At 38.8% G+C, this 25,170-nt stretch overlaps 1 non-coding gene and 1 pseudogene across 1 annotated transcript; both read right to left on the reverse strand.

The window, feature by feature from the left end:
• Positions 1-845: 845 nt before the first annotated feature.
• On the reverse strand, positions 846-1,006 carry LOC137718878 (U1 spliceosomal RNA). The gene has a single exon (XR_011065961.1). It is a non-coding gene; the product is annotated as a U1 spliceosomal RNA (small nuclear RNA).
• A 161-nt stretch (positions 1,007-1,167) lies between these two features.
• Positions 1,168-10,521, reverse strand: LOC137717033 (psbP domain-containing protein 5, chloroplastic-like; annotated as a pseudogene).
• Between the last annotated feature and the right edge of the window lie 14,649 nt (positions 10,522-25,170).

Below are 25,170 nucleotides of genomic sequence, written 5' to 3' on the forward strand. Positions count from 1 at the left end.
GGAGTAATTAATTAAGGTTTGTCTTTGGCTCGTAAAGAAATGTAGCATACCCGTACAAATGTTCCGTTTGTAGCCATAGAATTTGGTGGCTTTAAAAAGAGCCTCATTGATGGAAACAAAACATGCTGGATTGACCATTCGCGCTGAGCCCATGCATTTTCTGTCATGACGTCGTCATCTCCTGTAAACACCAAAAATCACTTCAATGTACTTCAGAGAAATAACCGGTGATGTGCTGTATGTGGGGGAAAGGGCACAAGAAATGACATCCTTGTTCCCAGCAGCAATGACGGTGGAACATAAGCCCGGATCTCTCTCAAACATGATGTTTTCAAACTTATTCTATCGAGTACTCCGTTAAGAACTTTTTAACGTGTTAGGTCGTTATCTGGTCATCTGTTAGAACCAAATAGGATATTTTTAACTAGATATATACAATTAGGCATGTCAATTTTTGCATGACCCCGTTAACCGTACACAAAACGACATTATTAACAAATCGGGTGATTATTGGTTCACTTGTTAAGATAACGCGTAAGCGACACTGTTAACAAATTGGGTGATTATTGGTTCACTTGTTAAGATAACGGGTATTGACACTAAAACGACAAACACGACCCAAATAAAACAACAAACACAATCCCTTTGCCAAGCCTACTCTCCAAAGTGTTTAGAAGCGAATATGGAAGGGCCAAAATTCTTTTGGAAATGCTTATCTAGAAAGACTTTTGCTTAAGCACTTTTATTAGCAGTACATGAAAGTTACTTGGTTTTTGGGTAACTGAAAGTGCATTAGTGCTTTTAGAAGACAGACTATAAAAGTAGCCTTATTATACTAAAATTTGGTCGGGCCGCGCGAACGCAGGCCCCCGCTGTAACAAATTACGACATTGGTTCTCCCTCCTGGGGAGACCATAGAGTGGCACCCCTCCTACGTGCAATGGAGGTCAACAACTCTAAGCCATGGACCTTCTTGATCGCCCATCGACCTTGTCCAGGTAAGTATGTTTCAACTCCCTCCTTCACCATTTTTATACCCAATCTTCTCATCCTCACTCTTTGCTCTCAGCCGATGTGGGATTTGTCGAAACACCGAAACAACAGAATCAATCAGCTATGAACAAAATGCAACCAATTGTTACATACAAAATTTGTCAACTACCCTTTACTCATAGTGAACCCGAAGATAACATAATGGAACTGAAGGCCAAAATCTCGACAGGAATATAGCGACTCTGTTTTAAAATCTTGAGTTTTGCACTAGTGGGACGACAAAATCGAATGAACTTGTCACCAGAATCTCCACGGATCCTTGAATGGAGGAACGTAGTTTTCTGTGGGAGGGAGAAGGTGAAATGAAGCTACTGTTTTTTGTAAGATAGGCCCCACCTGCATCACATAACATGAACATCAGTATAACCTGGAAGCAGAAGATATAAACATCAACAAAATTCAATTGAGAGAGAGAGAGAGAGATTTACTATGTTCCACTGCTTATTGAGGGTTGAAGCATTAATAGAGTACAGGTAACCTGCAATCGAGTTTTCGCACGATTCAATAAGAGGTTTTAAATTGTATTATTATCTACTTTTTTAGCCAAATGGCATCGCCTCCGGCCTCCCCCTTAAGAATGCATAATCCGTGGTCCCGCGGAGGATGAGAAAAGAGAATGACATGAAAATCATACGTTTTGCACTAGAAACATTTTTCCTACCATCTCGTTCAGTTGTTGAGGCCACATAGTGTCTATAATTGGTAGATTCGTCAGCCTGCACGATTTGTAACTGAAGTAAGAATCATGAAGAAATCAGAACAGTATATCAAATATCTCTCCTCCGAAAACTGATGTTAAAAAAATGCTTACAGTTTTTGTGGGTGCTTTGTGAACAAGGTACTCATGGTACCAGTATGGCTGACCATCAATCTGGGGAAAAACAATGAGCCAAGCTTCATATGCACATATATGTTACATTGTTACCAAGTAGATTTTAGAATGACGGTTTCAGCCACACCAGAAAAGGAGCAGGAAGCTTACTTCACCAGTGTGTGCATCCAGAACTTGACTCTCAGCCTGACGCTGAGTTGAGGTGACACGCTGCAGAAAACTGTATCATGTAAGTTCAAAGGACCATCAACTCAACAACTTCCGAGACTCAATATTATGGAACAATATTCTCCCAAATGTCGGTTATGTACATTTGACTGCTCCATCTCGTCCAACCACAATACCCTTTTTTACACACTACTCTCCTCAAAACAATTGAAGGTAAATCGGCAACACTAATTTTTACTAATCAGCCTTAGAACCAAATGCTTTTAGATCAGATCCGAGTGGTACATTACCAATGCAGACTTGTCAGCCAAAACAGAATCAGCAACATCTTTCGCAGTCCAAGTACTCTTGTCTTGTGATTTTATAATCTTTGAATTCGGGGGACCTATCTAAATCAAAGGAAATTCAATTAGAAACCCTGCAATGTAACTAAGGGGATTTGCACTTAACGAGTAGTGATCTTATCAGGAGTTACCGAAATAGAAATGATGAGATTATCAACAATGTCAACACGCTCAGAAACAATGCGCAGGCGCGCATCAGCTGCATAATATATAACACAGTGCCCAGTGAGTATGAATAAGTTCGACGTCCATGGCCATTACCATAACACGGATACAGATATATGGTGATCATCATTCTACATATGAAGCTGAACTTACGAGATAATGGTGCAGCTGATGAATAACGCTCTGGCTTTCTCGATTCCACCCTTGACACAGATGAAAAGAGTCAGGTTCCTACAATTTATACGCCAACGATAATTGCGAAGAACTCAACTAGTTTGCTCACCAAAAGCTAATATCAGCATTTTATTTAAAGGGGCAAAATACATACCACTTGAAGAGGGCCTTCTTGGATGGCAACTCCGGTAGGGTATAGATAAGAATATGAATTTATGTCATCAACAAATGAAGCCATTTTCAAGTCTTCCTCTGCAAGGGACCCGGCAACATTGGATTTGTTTTGGTAATTATTAATTGCAAAAAAAAAAAATATAAATGTATCACAACTAGACCTGGCAATTTCTGACACGACCCGATAACCCGACACGACACGAAATTAACAGGTGTTTGGGTCGACACGATAACGAATCGGGTCTTATCGGGTAACCCAATAAGCACCTGTTAAGATAACGGGTTGGGTCGGGTATACACGTGGGTAAACACGATACACGATAAGCAGAATATTATTTTTATAATTTTATAACCCTCAAAAAATACTGTAATAATTATATACATTAATTTTACAATTTTATACCCCTAAAAATTATAATAAATATATATATATATTAAATTAACTATAAAATTTATAATAATTATATATACTATAATAATTATACCCCCAAAATATTAAGTCTATCTATACTAATTATATATATATATATATTAAATTTTATAAAAACTATAATAATTATTAATTAATAATTTAATATGCATGATCATGCATTGCATATTTGCATGATTTTGCATCCATTGAAATTTGATGCGTCAGGACTCATATGTGATTTATTTCCATTCTCAAATTTCAATAATCAATTTCTTGCCATTGCCATTTGCCAACTTGCTGCCCTTTTTGAAAAAAAAAATGGAGGGAAAATGAAAATGTTAAGAAAAGTTGAAAATAAAACAAAAAAGTGAGGGAATTCAATTAGGGAAAGATGTTGGAGGGAAAAGTGAAAATGATAAGAAAAAGTTGAAAAGGAAACAAAAAAGAGAGGGAAAAATGAAAATTAATAGAAGTGGTGAATCTAAGTATAAATAAACTCTAAGTGTTAGTCAATCTATCGTTTTACGAATTCTCCAAAACTAATTTCAACGATCCAAACCGTCAAAATTGTTTGTATATGCTTGGAGATCACATCAGCAAAAAATCACAAAAAAAAAACATTCAGAGATCAAGTAAACGGGACAAAGCTTTTCAACGGTTATAAATGAAAAATCACGATTTAACGGTTATTTTAACTCCGATTTTGATGATTTTTTATAACTACACTCCTTGACCCTATATGAATACAATGAATGAATTCGATATTCAATTTAAAATATTTACACAAGTGGATACCACAAAATCTTATGTTATACTTAATAAAAGTATAAATAAACTCTAAGTGTTAGTCAATCTATCGTTTTACGAATTCTCCAAAACTAATTTCAACGATCCAAACCGTCAAAATTGTTTGTATATGCTTGGAGATCACATCAGCAAAAAATCACAAAAAAAAAACATTCAGAGATCAAGTAACGGGACAAAGCTTTTCAACGGTTATAAACGAAAAATCACGATTTAACGGTTATTTTAACTCCGATTTTGATGATTTTTTATAACTACACTCCTTGACCCTATATGAATACAATGAATGAATTCGATCTTCAATTTAAAATATTTACACAAGTGGATACCACAAAATCTTATGTTATACTTAATAAAAGTATAAATAAACTCTAAGCGTTAGTCAATCTATCGTTTTACGAATTCTCCAAAACTAATTTCAACGATCCAAACCGTCAAAATTGTTTGTATATGCTTGGAGATCACATCAGCAAAAAATCACAAAAAAAAAACATTCAGAGATCAAGTAACGGGACAAAGCTTTTCAACGGTTATAAACGAAAAATCACGATTTAACGGTTATTTTAACTCCGATTTTGATGATTTTTTATAACTACACTCCTTGACCCTATATGAATACAATGAATGAATTCGATCTTCAATTTAAAATATTTACACAAGTGGATACCACAAAATCTTATGTTATACTTAATAAAAGTATAAATAAACTCTAAGCGTTAGTCAATCTATCGTTTTACGAATTCTCCAAAACTAATTTCAACGATCCAAACCGTCAAAATTGTTTGTATATGCTTGGAGATCACATCAGCAAAAAATCACAAAAAAAAAACATTCAGAGATCAAGTAACGGGACAAAGCTTTTCAACGGTTATAAATGAAAAATCACGATTTAACGGTTATTTTAACTCCGATTTTGATGATTTTTTATAACTACACTCCTTGACCCTATATGAATACAATGAATGAATTCGATCTTCAATTTAAAATATTTACACAAGTGGATACCACAAAATCTTATGTTATACTTAATAAAAGTATAAATAAACTCTAAGTGTTAGTCAATCTATCGTTTTACGAATTCTCCAAAACTAATTTCAACGATCCAAACCGTCAAAATTGTTTGTATATGCTTGGAGATCACATCAGCAAAAAATCACAAAAAAAAAACATTCAGAGATCAAGTAAACGAGACAAAGCTTTTCAACGGTTATAAATGAAAAATCACGATTTAACGGTTATTTTAACTCCGATTTTGATGATTTTTTATAACTACACTCCTTGACCCTATATGAATACAATGAATGAATTCGATATTCAATTTAAAATATTTACACAAGTGGATACCACAAAATCTTATGTTATACTTAATAAAAGTATAAATAAACTCTAAGCGTTAGTCAATCTATCGTTTTACGAATTCTCCAAAACTAATTTCAACGATCCAAACTGTTAAAATTGTTTGTATATGCTTGGAGATCACATCAGCAAAAAATCACAAAAAAAAAACATTTAGAGATCAAGTAACGGGACAAAGCTTTTCAACGGTTATAAACGAAAAATCACGATTTAACGGTTATTTTAACTCCGATTTTGATGATTTTTTATAACTACACTCCTTGACCCTATATGAATACAATGAATGAATTCGATCTTCAATTTAAAATATTTACACAAGTGGATACCACAAAATCTTATGTTATACTTAATAAAAGTATAAATAAACTCTAAGCGTTAGTCAATCTATCGTTTTACGAATTCTCCAAAACTAATTTCAACGATCCAAACCGTCAAAATTGTTTGTATATGCTTGGAGATCACATCAGCAAAAAATCACAAAAAAAAAACATTCAGAGATCAAGTAACGGGACAAAGCTTTTCAACGGTTATAAATGAAAAATCACGATTTAACGGTTATTTTAACTCCGATTTTGATGATTTTTTTATAACTACACTCCTTGACCCTATATGAATACAATGAATGAATTCGATCTTCAATTTAAAATATTTACACAAGTGGATACCACAAAATCTTATGTTATACTTAATAAAAGTATAAATAAACTCTAAGTGTTAGTCAATCTATCGTTTTACGAATTCTCCAAAACTAATTTCAACGATCCAAACCGTCAAAATTGTTTGTATATGCTTGGAGATCACATCAGCAAAAAATCACAAAAAAAAAACATTCAGAGATCAAGTAACGGGACAAAGCTTTTCAACGGTTATAAACGAAAAATCACGATTTAACGGTTATTTTAACTCCGATTTTGATGATTTTTTATAACTACACTCCTTGACCCTATATGAATACAATGAATGAATTCGATCTTCAATTTAAAATATTTACACAAGTGGATACCACAAAATCTTATGTTATACTTAATAAAAGTATAAATAAACTCTAAGCGTTAGTCAATCTATCGTTTTACGAATTCTCCAAAACTAATTTCAACGATCCAAACCGTCAAAATTGTTTGTATATGCTTGGAGATCACATCAGCAAAAAATCACAAAAAAAAAACATTCAGAGATCAAGTAACGGGACAAAGCTTTTCAACGGTTATAAACGAAAAATCACGATTTAACGGTTATTTTAACTCCGATTTTGATGATTTTTTATAACTACACTCCTTGACCCTATATGAATACAATGAATGAATTCGATCTTCAATTTAAAATATTTACACAAGTGGATACCACAAAATCTTATGTTATACTTAATAAAAGTATAAATAAACTCTAAGCGTTAGTCAATCTATCGTTTTACGAATTCTCCAAAACTAATTTCAACGATCCAAACTGTTAAAATTGTTTGTATATGCTTGGAGATCACATGAGCAAAAAATCACAAAAAAAAAACATTCAGAGATCAAGTAACGGGACAAAGCTTTTCAACGGTTATAAACGAAAAATCACGATTTAACGGTTATTTTAACTCCGATTTTGATGATTTTTTATAACTACACTCCTTGACCCTATATGAATACAATGAATGAATTCGATCTTCAATTTAAAATATTTACACAAGTGGATACCACAAAATCTTATGTTATACTTAATAAAAGTATAAATAAACTCTAAGCGTTAGTCAATCTATCGTTTTACGAATTCTCCAAAACTAATTTCAACGATCCAAACCGTCAAAATTGTTTGTATATGCTTGGAGATCACATCAGCAAAAAATCACAAAAAAAAAACATTCAGAGATCAAGTAACGGGACAAAGCTTTTCAACGGTTATAAACGAAAAATCACGATTTAACGGTTATTTTAACTCCGATTTTGATGATTTTTTTATAACTACACTCCTTGACCCTATATGAATACAATGAATGAATTCTATCTTCAATTTAAAATATTTACACAAGTGGATACCACAAAATCTTATGTTATACTTAATAAAAGTATAAATAAACTCTAAGTGTTAGTCAATCTATCGTTTTACGAATTCTCCAAAACTAATTTCAACGATCCAAACCGTCAAAATTGTTTGTATATGCTTGGAGATCACATCAGCAAAAAATCACAAAAAAAAAACATTCAGAGATCAAGTAACGGGACAAAGCTTTTCAACGGTTATAAACGAAAAATCACGATTTAACGGTTATTTTAACTCCGATTTTGATGATTTTTTATAACTACACTCCTTGACCCTATATGAATACAATGAATGAATTCGATCTTCAATTTAAAATATTTACACAAGTGGATACCACAAAATCTTATGTTATACTTAATAAAAGTATAAATAAACTCTAAGCGTTAGTCAATCTATCGTTTTACGAATTCTCCAAAACTAATTTCAACGATCCAAACCGTCAAAATTGTTTGTATATGCTTGGAGATCACATCAGCAAAAAATCACAAAAAAAAAACATTCAGAGATCAAGTAACGGGACAAAGCTTTTCAACGGTTATAAACGAAAAATCACGATTTAACGGTTATTTTAACTCCGATTTTGATGATTTTTTATAACTACACTCCTTGACCCTATATGAATACAATGAATGAATTCGATCTTCAATTTAAAATATTTACACAAGTGGATACCACAAAATCTTATGTTATACTTAATAAAAGTATAAATAAACTCTAAGCGTTAGTCAATCTATCGTTTTACGAATTCTCCAAAACTAATTTCAACGATCCAAACCGTCAAAATTGTTTGTATATGCTTGGAGATCACATCAGCAAAAAATCACAAAAAAAAAACATTCAGAGATCAAGTAACGGGACAAAGCTTTTCAACGGTTATAAACGAAAAATCACGATTTAACGGTTATTTTAACTCCGATTTTGATGATTTTTTATAACTACACTCCTTGACCCTATATGAATACAATGAATGAATTCGATCTTTAATTTAAAATATTTACACAAGTGGATACCACAAAATCTTATGTTATACTTAATAAAAGTATAAATAAACTCTAAGCGTTAGTCAATCTATCGTTTTACGAATTCTCCAAAACTAATTTAAACGATCCAAACCGTCAAAATTGTTTGTATATGCTTGGAGATCACATCAGCAAAAAATCACAAAAAAAAACCATTCAGAGATCAAGTAACGGGACAAAGCTTTTCAACGGTTATAAATGAAAAATCACGATTTAACGGTTATTTTAACTCCGATTTTGATGATTTTTTATAACTACACTCCTTGACCCTATATGAATACAATGAATGAATTCGATCTTCAATTTAAAATATTTACACAAGTGGATACCACAAAATCTTATGTTATACTTAATAAAAGTATAAATAAACTCTAAGTGTTAGTCAATCTATCGTTTTACGAATTCTCCAAAACTAATTTCAACGATCCAAACCGTCAAAATTGTTTGTATATGCTTGGAGATCACATCAGCAAAAAATCACAAAAAAAAAACATTCAGAGATCAAGTAACGGGACAAAGCTTTTCAACGGTTATAAACGAAAAATCACGATTTAACGGTTATTTTAACTCCGATTTTGATGATTTTTTATAACTACACTCCTTGACCCTATATGAATACAATGAATGAATTCGATCTTCAATTTAAAATATTTACACAAGTGGATACCACAAAATCTTATGTTATACTTAATAAAAGTATAAATAAACTCTAAGTGTTAGTCAATCTTAAAAACAAAAACTCTTTATCCTTGCACATTTAATATTTGTAATAGATTAGTAGTGTATGTATTATTTTTTTTATTAGACTTTCATTTTCGAGTGTAGATATAGTACTTGAACGAGAAATGTTTTAATGTTTTCAAGTAATATTTATGTCGCAATGTGTGGTATGTGCAAATTTTAAAAAAAAAATATTTTTTTCTTAACGGGTCATAATGGGTCATAACGGGTCGGGTCACTTTACCCGTTGGGTAAAGTGACACGACCTGTTAAGGACCCGTTAAGATAACGGGTGTGACACGACACGACCCGTTAAGATAACAGGTGTTACACGAAAACGACACGAACACGACAGACACGACCCGTTTGCCAGGTCTAATCACAACAATACATTTTCAAATAAATAAATGAAATGAAGATAAATTTTCTTACTTTCTGTGTATTTTCCAGGAAAATAAACCCTACTTTGCCAGCAAAACAAAAGGTCTACACATTTGAGAGGATTGTGGGATCGCGAAACGCGCCTTTGAGCAGGTTTGGTAGAAGAAATTAAACTACTTGGAGAAAGCACTTTCTTGTTTAATAAAAATTTCGACATGGTTCTAAGAAAAACACTCCTAGCGAAAGAGGTTATGAGCATAAGTGTTTCCTACGTAAGCAGTCCAAAAGCACCCTAAATTATTTTCATTTTTTCCACAAATAACAAAGCAAAAAACCAACCTATGCAACTTCAAAATGGTCACACCTGAAGCTGGTAAAACTGGTAAAACTGGAGCAGAAATGCCAAACAGCAGTAACTCTCTCCTGCAAAACCCATCTTGTAAACTAGGTTTTGAGTTCCCACTTGAACTTATTTGCCATTTGTTCAGCTGCTGCATCACAATCCTACTTTGCTCTCTGAATTACCAATAAAAATAATAATTTAGGAAGATAATTATTTTAAAAAAATTACAGAGAAAATAAGTAGATAAATTCAAACATGAGAAAAAGTACCTGGGAAGGAGATTTGGAGGAAGAAGATGGTTGGAAGGGAAGAGGGAGAGAGAAGGAGAGAGAAGAACTATTGTTCTTTCTCTTGCTTTGCTTTTCCTTCTCTCCTGCCTTCTTCTATTTTTTGTTGCCTCATCCACTCAATTGTCCCAACTCCCAACTCCCAACTACCAACAGATGTTAAGAATCCAGTTTCTTTTTACAGGTGTATACTTGTAATAAAAAGGGTATTTTGGTCTCATTACCCACTGCCCAATCATTCCCTGCCACGTAGTGGTGCTTAGTCATGAAACCGAATACAAATTATCAGTTTATTTATGTCATAGCAATTGTATTTATTCACTAATATGTTGTAGATTCATGAAACAAGTAGGACTAAATTGGAGTTTGTAGATTTGCCACAGAAGTGAGCCGTGTAGGAATTTATCATGAACTAATTTTCTTATGCTAGATCTAAGATGAAGCTTAGTTATGAATACTCGAAGTTTATGCTTATATTAATTTCATATTGTTATTTCATGTTAATTGTTAGTTATTGCTCTTAATGCTTGCAATTAATTGACCACTAATTATTTGATTAGAGGAATTAGGTTGAGGTTGAAAGGAAATGTCCAATATATAGCTTCTTATAATGAATGTTATGTCTTGAATGAGTTAGGAATTAATGTACTAACATGATTCATGCAGTTTCTTACACGGATTTTCCATAGTGCGTAATAGGTGTAGACATTGAAATTTCAGTGAAATAAATGTTGACCAATGTATTAAAATTACAACCTTTATTCGTTTCACCTACATCACACACTCATTTCACCTACAACTTCCACTTACTTCACCAACCTCACACACACTTATTTCACCTACAACATCCACTCACTTCACCCAAAAAAAAAGGGTGGTGGTGATTCATTCTCTCGGCCTATAAATAGCCATCTCCATCAAGCGAAAAGAGGAGGAATTTTACATCACACCAAAACCTTGAAGCTTTGAAACTCTAAAGCTCTTAAGCAAATCCTGAAGGATCAGTAAAACCCTCTTTGTTCTTCGTCAAATCCTCTTTCAAGATCAAGCCCCGACAGCCCTTGAAGGAACTTCCACCAACTCAAGATCAAGCCCTGACGACCCTTGCAGAAAGTGTTCATCATTCATCACCTGTTCATCCTAAGATCAAGCTCCAACGGCCCTTTGGATTAACAAAGATCAACAAACCCATACACCCGTTCTTCAAGATCAAGCCCAGCAGCCCTTGAACATCCATTCATCAACTGTTCATCCATAGATCAAGCCCCGACGACCCTTAGGATCAACAACTCATCCATAAACCTACACCTTACGAAGATAGAATTAGAGGCTAAATTTGTAGAAGAGATTGTAACCCCAAAATCAATACAAAATATTGTTTTGTACACGTGTTATTGTTTCAGGAAAATTCGTGTTTACAAATTTGGCACGCCCAGTGAGACCTCTCTACCTCTCATCTCTATCCTCAAATCATCAAAAAGCGCAAATGGCATCAAGAAAGGATCAAGCTGTTCCCGCAATCAAAGCAAAAAACAAGAAGATCATCGCCGCAAGTGGTGATATTTCGGGCATCACAACTCGAAGCAAGGCAAGAGCTCTCTTTACCGCGGCTTCCGCCCATGCATTAACTCTGTCAAAGGAACAAGAGCACATGAGGCACGAGCCTGTGATCACCCTAGCCTCGCTAAGGGCGCCAAGAGGGGAGAGCCCGAGGAAATACCCAGAGTCCCTACTCTCCGATGCCGACTCGAGCTGCAATACAACCATGCAAGTCATGACCACTGGAGCAACTTCAATCGAGGAGCAGCTAGCTCAGATGAATGAAGCAATCGCAAAGCTCACACGGACTGTGGAAGAGAAAGACTTGCAGATCGCCGCACTCGTCAACCAACTAGATGAGCGGCTCGACGTGAAAGTCGACCCAAATATTGGTCCATTAAAGAAAGAAGTCGACAAAGAAGAGGAGCCTCCAGCGGAGAAAGTCGAAGAGAAGTTGAAGCTAGACCAAGCAACGACATTCATGTGATCTCTCTCTATCCAGCAACTATAAGAGATGATCGCAAGCATCATCAAGACATAATACGAAGGAAGCTCACATGACTCCGTATTGTACTCAAAGCCTTACTCTAAGAAGATTGATGCTTTGAAGATGGCAAGGGGTTATCAGCCCCCAAAATTCATGCAGTTCGATGGAAAAGGCAACCCAAAGCAACATGTCGCTCATTTCATTGAAACTTGCAACAATGCTGGGATAGAGGAAGACTACCTCGTCAAATAGGTCGTGCGTTCGCTGAAAAGTAACGCTCTTGACTGGTACACCGACCTCGAACCCGAGTCTATCAACAGTTGGGATCAGCTAGAAAGGGAATTCCTCAACCGCTTCTACAACACTCGCCGCACTGTAAGCATGATAGAGCTGACCAGTACGAAACAGTGGAAGGATGAACCTGTCGTTGACTACATCAATAGATGGCGTTCATTAAGTCTGGATTACAAAGATCGGCTTTCTGAAACCTCCGCCATTAAGATGTGCATTTAAGGCATACACTGGGGGTTACATTACATCCTCCAAGGCATAAAACCGAGAACATTTGAGGAACTGGAAACTCGTTCCCACGACATGGAGCTGAGTATCGCGAATCACGGGAAGAAAGAACCGATCACTAGCTTCAAGAAAGATAAAGTATTCGCCCCTAATGTAGACAAGACTGGGAAGAAGCCCGCTAAGGAAGCTTTCACCGTTAACACTACCCCCATCAAGACCTCCTCAGCGCCCATTAAGATCTCCTCTAAGAAGAAAGCAAAGGAGATAAAGAAAGGTGAGCCCTTTCGCACCTAAGATAGGTACAAAAGCACATTGAGGGAGCTGGAACAAAAAATGTACCTTTTTCCTGACTCTGACATGGTTGCAATGTTAGACGACTTGTTGGAAAAAAAAGGTGATCAAGCAACTCGAATGCAAGCGTCTTGAAGAGATGAATCGAATAGTGCAGTACCATCGTATTGTGAGCCATCCTGTTGGCAAGTGCTTTGTTCTTAAAGAACTCATCATGAAGCTAGCACAACAAGGGCAAATTAAGCTCGACCTTGAAGACACGACCGCAACACATACCACTACAATTACGTTTGAATCGTTCGATCCCGTGCCTCTCCAAGCGACACCTGACCATTCTTGTGAATGCTCAAGCTGCACGACACCTCCTGCACAACCATCACTGGGGGGAAGCGACCAAGATGCATATACCGATGATGATGAAGGATGGACATTGGTAACCTACAAAAAGACAAAGAAGCAAAAACCACGAGTCATACGGCCAAAGGTGGAACAAAGAAGAAATCACCACCGCCGCAACAATGGGAAGCCTAAAAGAAACATAAATGATGATAAGATAACATATGCTGGGGAACCTATGGAGCAGGAGCCACGCATTCCCGTTTCCTTGCACGAGTACTTCCCGAATGACTTTTTCCAATAGTGCACTACCGTCGCCTGTTACATGGTTGAAGTAGAAATAGAAGAGCCCTCAAAAGGCAAAGCTATTGCCACTGAGGTAAAAAAGACCCTCGCACTCGAAGAAGGTTTACGAACACACTTTAGCATCGAGGAAGTGCTACAATTGCCAAAAAAGATACGAAGAGCGCTAGCAGCAGTCTTGGCAAGTCCTAGCGACCACGAAGTGCAAGAAAGTAATGACGAATGTTTGAAGCTTCAGCCACATGAATGTGCCACATGTTGTGCCGCCCATGACGCAATCAACTTCACTGACGAAGACTTACTGTTGGGATCAAAGCCTCACAACCGTCATCTCTTCGTCTCGGGGTACGTAAGGGAACACAAAGTCAACCGCATGCTTGTGGATGGTGGATCGGCCATAAACATTATGCCAAAATCAACAATGATCATAATCGGAATCAAGGTGGATGAACTATCCCTGAGCTGTCTGCTGATCCAGGGTTTTAACCAAGGAGGACAAAGGGCGATGGACATGATCCGAGTAGAGATGACCATTGGTGAGCTCAAATCAAGCACAATATTCCACGTGATTGATGCAAGAACTTTCTACAACTTGCTCCTAGGAAGACCTTGGATCCACGCAAATGGGGTAGTACCGTCCACCCTTCACCAATGCTTAAAATTTTACCGAGAAGGAGTGAAGGTGATCCAAGGCGACAGCAAGCCATTCACCGAAGCCGAATCACACTTTGCAGACGCCAAGTTCTATATGGATGAAGATATGGTACACGAAGCTCTTCCAGAAGAGATCAAATGCACGGGCAAAACAACACCTAAAAAGCAGGAATGGCAAGCCATGCCTAAAAAGCAAAAAGAGCAAGCTGTGCCATCTTCAAGCAAAGACTATGACGAGTTTGCTAAACCTGCAACAACCAAAGGGAGTAGGATGCCTTCAAAATGACCGAACACACCCATATTCCGGTACATCCCAATGTCAAGAAGAAAGAATGGTCAATTTCTATTCGAAACTGGAGCAAGAAAAGTCGATACACAATGGCACAAGGATAATGTGAAATTGCTTAAGACGAACGTAGTTTTTCCTCTGACATAGCTAGAGGGTGCTAAGGTCGCAAGACTACCACAAGGCTTCATAAAAGCTCTACCAAAGGAGGTGGAATCAAGCTTTCTTCCAACCAAGAGGACCGAGGAAGGTTTCAACCCAAATGCCTACAAACTCATGTCGAAGGCTGGGTACGACTTCGCTTCTTCTTCTACTCCTGGAAAGAAGGTTTCAAACACCGTCAATGACAAAGAATGTAACCTCACCAAGACTCAAAAGAAGTTGAAAGAGCATGGTTACGGAGTTGACAACAACAAAGCTGGACTTGGCTTCACACCAAATGCACCTGTGATGATTTCAAACAAAGCGAAAAACACTAGCGCTCCGTACGTCAGCGTGAGCATTGAACAAGACCAAGAAGAGCCCAAACCCGCCCCTCAGATGTCAGTCTTCGATAGAATGAGCCGTTCAAGCCCTAGAATTTCAATGCTTAATCACATTGGTGGTCAAGACCGAACCTCCGTCTTCAAAAGGCTTAACGCGCCAACATCCCAAAGCTCTGTTTTCGAAAGGTTGTTAAAGCCTAAGAAACAAAGCAACACAGCTAGCTCTCCTCTGCGACGGTCAGCTTTGGAAAGATTTGAAGATAATGAGAAGCCTTCTAGAAAGAGGAAGACAACACCAAAAGAAGAAAAGCTCGACGGGTTAGCAGAAAAAAGCGACGTTCGAAGCTTGATCCCTTCAAGGATGAAGCGCCAAGCAATCTTAGAGGTTAACATAAATGGACCATTGAAAGTAAGAAAGCGCACTATCATCCACGCCGGACAATCCTCATGCCAACAAGCTCGAGAAGACAACACTGAAGAAGAGGTCTAAGATGTCTTCCACATCATGATTCAAGAAGGCAAAGAAGACGAAATTCCTGAGAAAGATGTCACTGCTGCATCACCATAGCTCGAAGATGGGGGGCAAGCCACGGTTGATGACCTCAAGGAACTCAATTTAGGCACAAGAAAGGAACCAAAGCCTATCTTCGTAAGTGCATTATTAAGTATGGACGAGATAGAAGAGTATTACCAGCTGCTATTAAAGTACAAAGACGTCTTTGCTTGGACCTACAAAGAAATGCCCAACCTGGACCCTATCATCACTGTGCATTATCTTGCAGTTAAGCCTGGAACGCGACCGATAAAGCAAACTCAAAGACGCTATCGATCCGAGCTCATCCCACAAATCAAGGTCGAGATCGACAAGCTAATCGAAACAGGCTTTATTCGAGAAGTGCAATACCCTAAGTGGATCTCCAACATCGTCATTGTCCTTAAGAAATCAGGACAAATATGTGTTTGTGTAGACTTCCAGGACCTCAACAATGCTTGCCCGAAGGACGACTTCCCCTTGCCAATCATTGAAATCATGGTAATGAGGCATTGTCATTCACGGATGGCTCTTCTGGGTATAATCAAATTCGCATGGCCCTCGAAGACGAGAAACTAATAGCCTTTCGCACTCCAAAAGGTATCTACTGCTACAAGGTGATGCCCTTTGGTCTAAAGAATGTTGGAGCTACGTATCAACGCGCAATGTAGAAAATCTTCAATGAAATGCTACACAAAAACGTAGAATGTTACATAGATGATGTGGTGGTCAAGACAAAGAAAAGATCAGATCACTTGAAGGATTTGCGAATAGTGTTCGAAGGGTTGCGATAATACAACCTCAAGATGAACCCGTTAAAATGTGCGTTTGGCGTCACCTCTGGAAAATTCCTCGGCTTCATCGTCAAGCACCGTGGTATTGAAGTGGACCAATCAAAGATTAAGGCCATTCAAAGCATGCCCGAGCCAAGAAACCTGCACGAGTTGAAAAGTCTACAAGGACGGTTAGCCGTCATCAGACGCTTCATCTCTAACCTCGCAGGGCGTTGTCAACCGTTTAGTCGCCTCATGAAGAAAGATGTTTCATTTGTATAGGACGAAGCATGCCATAATGCTTTTGAAAGCATAAAGAAATATTTGTCAAGTCCACCTGTCCTGGGGGCACCTGTGCCCGGGAAACCGCTTATATTGTATATTGTTGCTCATGAAAGTTCAGTTGGAGCACTATTGGCACAAGAGAATGAATCCCATAAAGAATGAGCATTTTACTACCTCAGTCGAACTCTCACCGGCGCTGAGCTGAACTACTCCCCAATAGCAAAGATGTGCCTCGCCTTGGTGTTCGCCATTTAGAAGCTTAGACATTACATGCATGCTTACACCATTCATCTAGTTCCTAAAGTTGACCCTGTTAAATACGTCATGTCCAAGCTAGTCTTGACAGGGCGACTCGCTAAATGGGCTTTACTTCTTAATCAATACGAGATTATCTACGTCCCAGCTAAAGCCGTCAATGGACAAATGCTAGCAGACTTCCTTGCTGATCACCCAATCCCAACTGATTGGAAAATCTCAGACGACTTGCCTGACGATGAGGTGTTCTACATCGACATCTTCCTAACATGGAAGATGTTCTTTGACGGATCCGCACAAGCAGACAGAGCGGGGGCAGGAGTAGTATTCATGTCACCACAAAGGCAAATACTACCTTACTCATTCCAACTGAGTGAGTTATGCTCCAACAATGTCGCTGAGTACCAAGCGCTGATTATCGGGCTCCAGATAGCGATCAACATGGAAATCACAGCTCTTGAGGTATATGACGACTTCAAGCTCATAATCAATCAACTTTTAACTGAATATGAGGTGATGAAAGATGATCTCGTCCCATACTTCCGGCTGGCAACTCAACTGCTACAAAAATTCGAGGCAGTGACACTAGAACATATGCCAAGAAAGGAAAATCAAATGGCAGACGCTCTTGCTAATCTAGCCTCGAGTATGACACTAGGAAAATATGGCAAACGTGCCAGTTTGCCAAAGATGGGTGATCCCACTCGTTAATGAAATGTTACTGGATGATACAAATGTCATCTCAGTACTTCCAGTTGATGCTGAAGAGTGGAGACAGCTGCTGATCGACTACTTAGAGCATGGAAAGCTTCCAGATGATCTTAGACACCGTTCCAAAATACGTCAACGAGCACCCCGCTTCCTTTACTACAAAGGAACACTCTACCGACGCTCTTTTGAAGAAGTGCTCATGAGATGCCTAGGTGAGGAAGAATCCAATCAAGCCATGGAAGAAACATATTCAGGTGTGTGTGGGGTGCATTAGTCTGGACCAAAGCTACATTTCTAGCTCAAAAGAATGGGTTATTACTAGCCGAGTATGATGAAGGACTACCTGGAACATGCTAAAAGGTGCCAAGCCTGCCAATTCCACGCCAATTTCATACATCAACCGCCTGAATCATTACACCTTACGGTTGCTTCATGGCCGTTTGACGCATGGGGATTGGACGTCGTATGACCAATTACGCCAAAGTCATCTGCAAGAGAAGCTTACATTCTAGCTGCAACATATTACTTCTCCAAGTGGGCTAAAGCCATACCCTTAAGGGAAGTCAAAAAGGAAATTATCGTTCGTCTCATCAAGGAGCATATCATCCACCGATATGGTGTGCCTCGCTACATTATCACTGACAACGGAAAACAGTTCTCCAACCGACTCGTGGATGAGCTCTACGACAAATACAAGTTCAAGCAGCACAAGTCTTCCATGTATCATGCTCCGGCCAACAGCCTCGCGGAAGCATTCAACAAGACGATGTGCAACCTCCTAAAAAGGTAATCGACCGAACAAAGAGAGACTGGCATGAAAGAATAAGTGAAGCACTTTGGGCATATATGACTACACATAGGACTCCCACCCAAGCTATGCCTTATTCTCTCGTATATGGCGTGGAAGCTGTTTTACCGCTCAAAAGTCAAATTCCCTTACTAAGGATTGCTATACAAGAAGGCTTGACTGATGAAGAAAATGCAAAGTTGCGCCTTCAAGAGTTGGAAGCGCTAGATGAAAGAAGGCTCAAAGCTTAACAACACTTGGAATGCTACCAAGCACGCCTATCCAAGGCATTCAACAAGAAAGTCCGCCCAAGGTCTTTCCAAGTCGGAGATCTCGTACTGGCATTACGTAGGCCTATCATCACAACTCACAAGACAAAAAGCAAGTTCACATCAAAGTGGGATGGACCATACGTAATACAAAATGTCTACACCAACGGCGCCTACTTAATCATGGCAGAAGACAGCTTGAAGATCGGCCCCATCAACAACAGATTTTTGAAGCATTACTACCCCTAAAGCAAACGCACCACGCTCCTGGCCCGCAAGAGCATAAACTATGTACGGCAAAATCATCATCAAAATCACCATTAAAATCACCAAAAAAAAAAAAAGAAAAAATAACCATCACTCATTTGAACTACGTCATGACTTGATCCCTCCTCAACCAAAGGTATGTAGGCAACTTGAAACTTCAAAACTTCAAGTACAGTCACATCATCAACAAAAACACAAACACTTTGAAGAATAAAGAGCAAATTCAAGAATGCAAACACTTTATTTCTTTAAAGGAAAAAGTCGGCCCCAGAGCCTGATTACAAAAAAAAAAAAAAAAGCAGAAGACATTACTTGAAAACTATGTCCCTAAAACTACGGATGCGATCTTCAAGCAAGCCTTCCAAAGTCTTCAAGGTCTCTACCTCGGTGGGAGACAAGATGGGCAATTCCATAGCCATGCCTTTCTCTTGTTCTAGTCGTGAAATCTCCTCATGGCATTGAGAAAGTGTAGCTCCTTGCTCCCCGAGAACATTTTCAAGTCGTGATGCTTCGATGCCTAGCTATTCTTGCTCTCGTATCAACGTATCTAGACGTACATGGACGGAAGCTAAAGAAGTCTCTGTGGCTTGATAATCTCCCGAAGCAGCTTGCTGAGAAGACTAGACTTGGGTTAGTGACAAGTCTATTGTTGCAAGCTGGTGAGCTCTAACATCTGGACTCAACTTCTTCGAGGAAATAGCACGCAAGGAAGAATAATCGGTTGAGGCGGCCATAAGTTCGGCAATCTTGATCTTCAAGGATGAATAATCAACGTTAAGATTGTCAATCGTAGAAACAAGCTTCGACAAATCTTTCTTGAGCAATGCAAGGTCTTCCAACGGGCACTTTGAAATCCTCCCTTCAATATGGCTTTTAATGTCCATTACCACACGAAGATTGATGCGATGAATAAGTTGCTCAATACCATTAAGGTTTGGCCCTTTTAGAGAGATCTCAGAGCTAGCTGGCAAAGGTATTGAATGCGTGACGGGCTCTTGCATACCCCCACCTACACATGGCAAACTTGGGAAACTTGGCGGATTTGGAACAAGCTCTGAACCAAGCGGATCCCCGATCTCCCCGCCTGCAGGAAGGTCGCCTCCAAATAGCATCTCCATATAGGAATAAATGCTTGTGGTCGCCAAGTCAAAAAAACAAGAAGGCCCAACCTAAAGAAAACAAAGAAAGCCGTTAGAAACAAAAGCTCAAACAATGAAAGCAGAAGAAGTCACGATAAAGAAGAAAATGCATACATCTTTCTCAAACGACACACTGCCATCAAGTTGAGGAAGCCTAAACACTTTTTTCTTCTTATGACAAAAATTGACATTGATGTCGACCTGTGCGCCTTCAAGTCGTCACTTGTTTAAAACTTGTTGACGCTGCCGCAAAACAAGTCCATCTTCATGCGAATCAACTTCATCACCGGCCTCTTCAGAGGCATCTAGATGTTGAGAAGACAAGCATGGGCATTGAGGGACTAAAACCACAGGTCTATCTTGTAAAATAACAGCACTCGCACAATCAAAAGGTATCAGCTGCGTAGGAACCATAGAACAACCCTCCCTCAATACATCAGGGCATGAATGAGAAGAATTGGTACCACTTGCCATCCCCAAGTTCTCATAACGTACCTTTGACCGCCAACTTATGTAAGCACGGGTCACTGGATTACTCTTGAACTCGTCTTTGGCTGGCAGGATGATAGAAGCATTTGTACATGCACGGGTACAAGACTCCCAAGGCATATACACGGCTTGCAAGAATTCTAATTGGTTTTTTTCCCTCAGCTTGCCTGGCACATTTTGGACAAAACCAAATTGCCTGCTGAAACGATGGGGACTGTACGGCTGAATGATGCATCGGTCTTCTTGTCGCAAAGAAACATACCCCGAGCGAAGACTTATAAGGTAAGACAAGTCTGAGAAGCGAAGATACGAATCATCCATGATGCCTCACTGCATCGAGCCAACTCTCGCCAGGTGGTCCATCCTCAAGCCTTCACAACTTCTAAACAGCGCTTGCGCCTGGGAATCATCGAGGCTTTTCAAAGAAAGCACGCCAGAATACTTCGTCATCAAAGGCCCCAACTTGACTGAAGTTAGTGAAGAAGGCCCTGACTTGTCTAAAGTTGAAGAAGAAAAATGAGTGCCGAAGTACTCACCCAACCAACCATACACATAGTGGTAGGGAAGAACTGCATCACGATCTTCAATGTTTGCCGAGTTCGAAACAACACTCAAGCCATTATAAATGTTGGCTAAGCCCGGGATAGCAAGACTAAAAGATTCACTTACAACCATCTTGTTAGCAACTTTGAAAATACTAGGACGAACAAAGTTAACGTCGCCTGTTGGAAAAACAAACTTACAAAGCCAACAAGCTAAGAAAGCAACTAGGTAAGATTCTTCCACATGCTCTGATGCTATGCCAAGGTCCTCAAACGCTCTCAACTCGGTAGGGGAGCAGCGCCTAGTTGAACCAATAACACTAGACAGATATGAGTCTTCCTTTGGCTTAATGGTCTTGTTGTAACCTCTTTTATTCAAGGATTTCTTGTACCTTATGTCCTCCCAATACCAAAATCGGATCCATGAAGAAATCTTCACGCCTAATTTACCTCGAGCATCCTGGGAAAACTTGTGATACGCCCAAAACAAACAGCGACAACTCGCAGGCAATCCTCGGCTATTGCAGAGAGAAAGTTCCTCCGCACTAAGAACGACCTCATCAAAAAACTTACCTTGGATTAGCAAGCCCTCTATCTTATGGAGATCCTAAAGTGAAATTGACATCTCTCCTTAAGCCGTATGAAGCGTGTTAGTCGCTGAACACCAATGCTCGAAGAACACGTGAAGGACGAAATGATGGAGATTATAATTGAACAAAGATGCGTACACGGTGTGGTAAAGACCCACGCTAGTAAGCACATGTTTAGATCGGCCCAAGACATCTTTAAGACTCCCAATAAAACTCAGAAAAAAACAGCTTCTCCAGTAGTCGACAAGGTATCATTCCAAGCCATAACTCCTCTGCAGATGTGATCACCAAGAAGCTTAAACGAAGTCGGATGATTGTCACGAACATGGTGCGAAGGGTTCAAGATAAGAATCCTCAATGTGCACACCTTCTTATCTGTATTTGGTCGAACAGAGTCTACTACCTCCCAAGATACTTCAGAAGACCACAACTTAATATGCATTGAGTTGTCTTTTGCAGGAAGAGCAAGCGTCTTAGGACCATTCAGTGGTGCGTAAAGCTTTAACGTTGTTCCCCTATCTTGCGAATCACTTTCCTTCGCAAGAATGGTGATGGTGTTGCTCTTAAAACACTTGAAAAATACCATGAACGCAACCAAGCAAAATCAGCCACAAAACTTAAGCAGCACGGCAAAGAGGGCATCTACAGAATGGTCCTTCAAGACACGCTACAGTGGCAAAGAAAACCAAAATGCCATGCAAATCGCACTACGCAGCCCCGCATCGATTACGCAAGTAGTTTCTTGCCAAACCTTAGGCAGCAGAAAGCACAGGTACACCCGCAATCCTACCCACTCTGCCACCAACTACCACACCTCTGGAAGCTTCATGAGGATCTCAGCATCACGCTTTGCCTTCTCAAAATAAAATTTAAAAAAAAAAAAAAATCCTAGCATCACAACAAAGAAATCCATCAATGGGATACACACATTACATATTATATATATATACACACACACACACACATGAAGTGACGCTACAAACAAGCTAACGTGACAATATGTATATATATATATATATATATATATATATATATAGACATGAAGCGACATGACAATATATATGTGTGTATATATATTACACACATATATATATTGTCACGTCGCTTCATGTCTATATATATAGACATGAAGTGACGTGACAATATGTGTGTGTGTGTGTGTATACACACACATACATGAAGTGACGTTACAAACCATGAGAGTTACCTGCCATATACATATGCATGCAGAGTAGTGGAATAAACACAAGCTTCGAGACAGTCAACATATATATATATATGGAGTGACGGGACAAGCCATGACAATTACCTGCCATATATATGCATGCAGAGTGGTGGAACAAACATCTGCCACATATATATATATATTATATATACGGCTCCAAAGATGTGAAAGCTTCTACAGGCAGAAACTAAAGCAGAACCACGGAAGGCCAAGTCTCCCTCTTCCTCGACGAGGACGCCACAAGCAAAAAAAAAAAGCATTAAAAAGACATCAGCTGCTGGGTTGCTTTGACTTCAATAAAAGGGCTGCTTGATTGAAGTGATGTCTTCTCTCCTTCCTCCACCACAAGACAGCAAATATTGCAACGTCTGTGCAATGGTTGTGCAGTGATGGTGCGATCCCATATATATATATATATGTGTGTGTGTGTACAGGAACCCAGAGAAGTAGATGGAGTACGGCGACTGTGCAGGTAATGATGCAGTAACTGTGCGAGTCCGCATGCAGAAAAGGATGCAGGTGAGGAATCCCATTGAGAAACCCAGAGAAGTAAATGAAGTGCAGTGACTGTGCAAATAATGGTGCGGTGACTATGCAAACAGCAATCCGCATGCAGTGAAGAACGTAATAAGATGACTGTGCAAATTAAAAAAAAAAGATATATATATATATATATATATATATATATATATATATATATATATATATGCGTGTGTGTGTTTATCAATTATAAAGGCTTCAGGCACCACGTGCGGGTAAAAAATAAAAAATAATAAAAAAAGGAGGTAGCAATGATGATGTTGGGAAGCACTTTCAAAGGTAGCACCAGCTGCCAATTGTTTAAATTAGCATATTGGAGGGCATTCGGCTCTCACAATGCCAAAAGCTGCAACCACTCACAATTACAAGCTACTGTTAGCAAATCAAGAAGGAAAAAGAAAAGAGGTGGTGGCGACAGAATTATTGCAAAGAAGAAAATAGGGGAAGGATGGTGCACGGCACCACCTTGGAAAAATATGATAAAATATATATATAAAGGAAAGTAACACATCTGGGTGAGATATATGTTTTTTATCTGTATTTAGCACAATACGCTGAATAAATAAAGGCCGTCTATTGATATATCTAGAAATTACAAATGCGTACAAAAAAAAAAAAAAATTAAAAAAAAAAAAAAGAAAAAGAAAAAAAAGGAGCCTTGACAAGGGTTGCTCACGTGAAGCCCTACTACTTGGCGAAACCCCAGGAGCGGGAGGCATTGAAGATAGATTATTCGAAGCCTCAATGGTTGAACGCTAGATGATGAAGGCAAAAGGTGCCTCTGGAAGAAAGCCACAAACCTCTGGTGGTCACTTTGAATCCGACCTTCAGATTCCTGCAGCTGATCAAGCTTCCTCTTCATGCTCGTCGAATAATTATTTGCAAGCACGTGCAAATCTCTATTCTCGCGCTTAACCTGTCTGATCTTTTGTCTAAGGTTTTCCACCTCGGTCGTCAATGATTCAACTTGACGGGTTCGAGCAAGTAGGCGTTGGCCCATGTTGGATATAGATCCCGCACACTGAACGCTGAGAGCTAGGGACTCTTGAACGGCCAACTCATTGGACCGTCTTGAAAGCAGCCTATTATCTCTAAGGGTGAAGAGGTTCCTAGCTACTATCGTAACCGTTGTTGCATCCTTCATCATGGAGTTTTTACCTGTAAGAGGGCCATTAGAAGATAAGAAGGACGGGCACCATATATTACCCTGACGCGGCACACCTTTATCACCGCTGAGACTTAAATCTAAGCAAATGTTAGATGGGTTAGACATTCTCAAAGATGTTAAAAGAAAAGGGTTGGATGAAGTAAAATCTCAAAAAAAAAAAAAAAAAACACCGGAGACGATTTTCACGAACGAGCAATCTTCAAAGTGTGCATGTTGGATGTGATCGATACCTCTATAAAAGGAGAGGCAACACAGCCACCAATTAAAAAAAAAAAAATCAAAGAGACACCACTCTTCGAATTTTAAAAGCCGGATTTTCCTGCATAAAGTTCGTCAACACTTTTCAGACGCAATCTCAGCTTTTCAGATAACACGTGCAACTTTGTCAAAGATCTCTGACAAAGTTGAAAACGCGTGGAGTTCACTATCCCAACTACCACACTT

Source organism: Pyrus communis, chromosome 15, assembly GCF_963583255.1.
Source record: "Pyrus communis chromosome 15, drPyrComm1.1, whole genome shotgun sequence".
Classification (NCBI taxonomy): Eukaryota; Viridiplantae; Streptophyta; class Magnoliopsida; order Rosales; family Rosaceae; genus Pyrus; species Pyrus communis.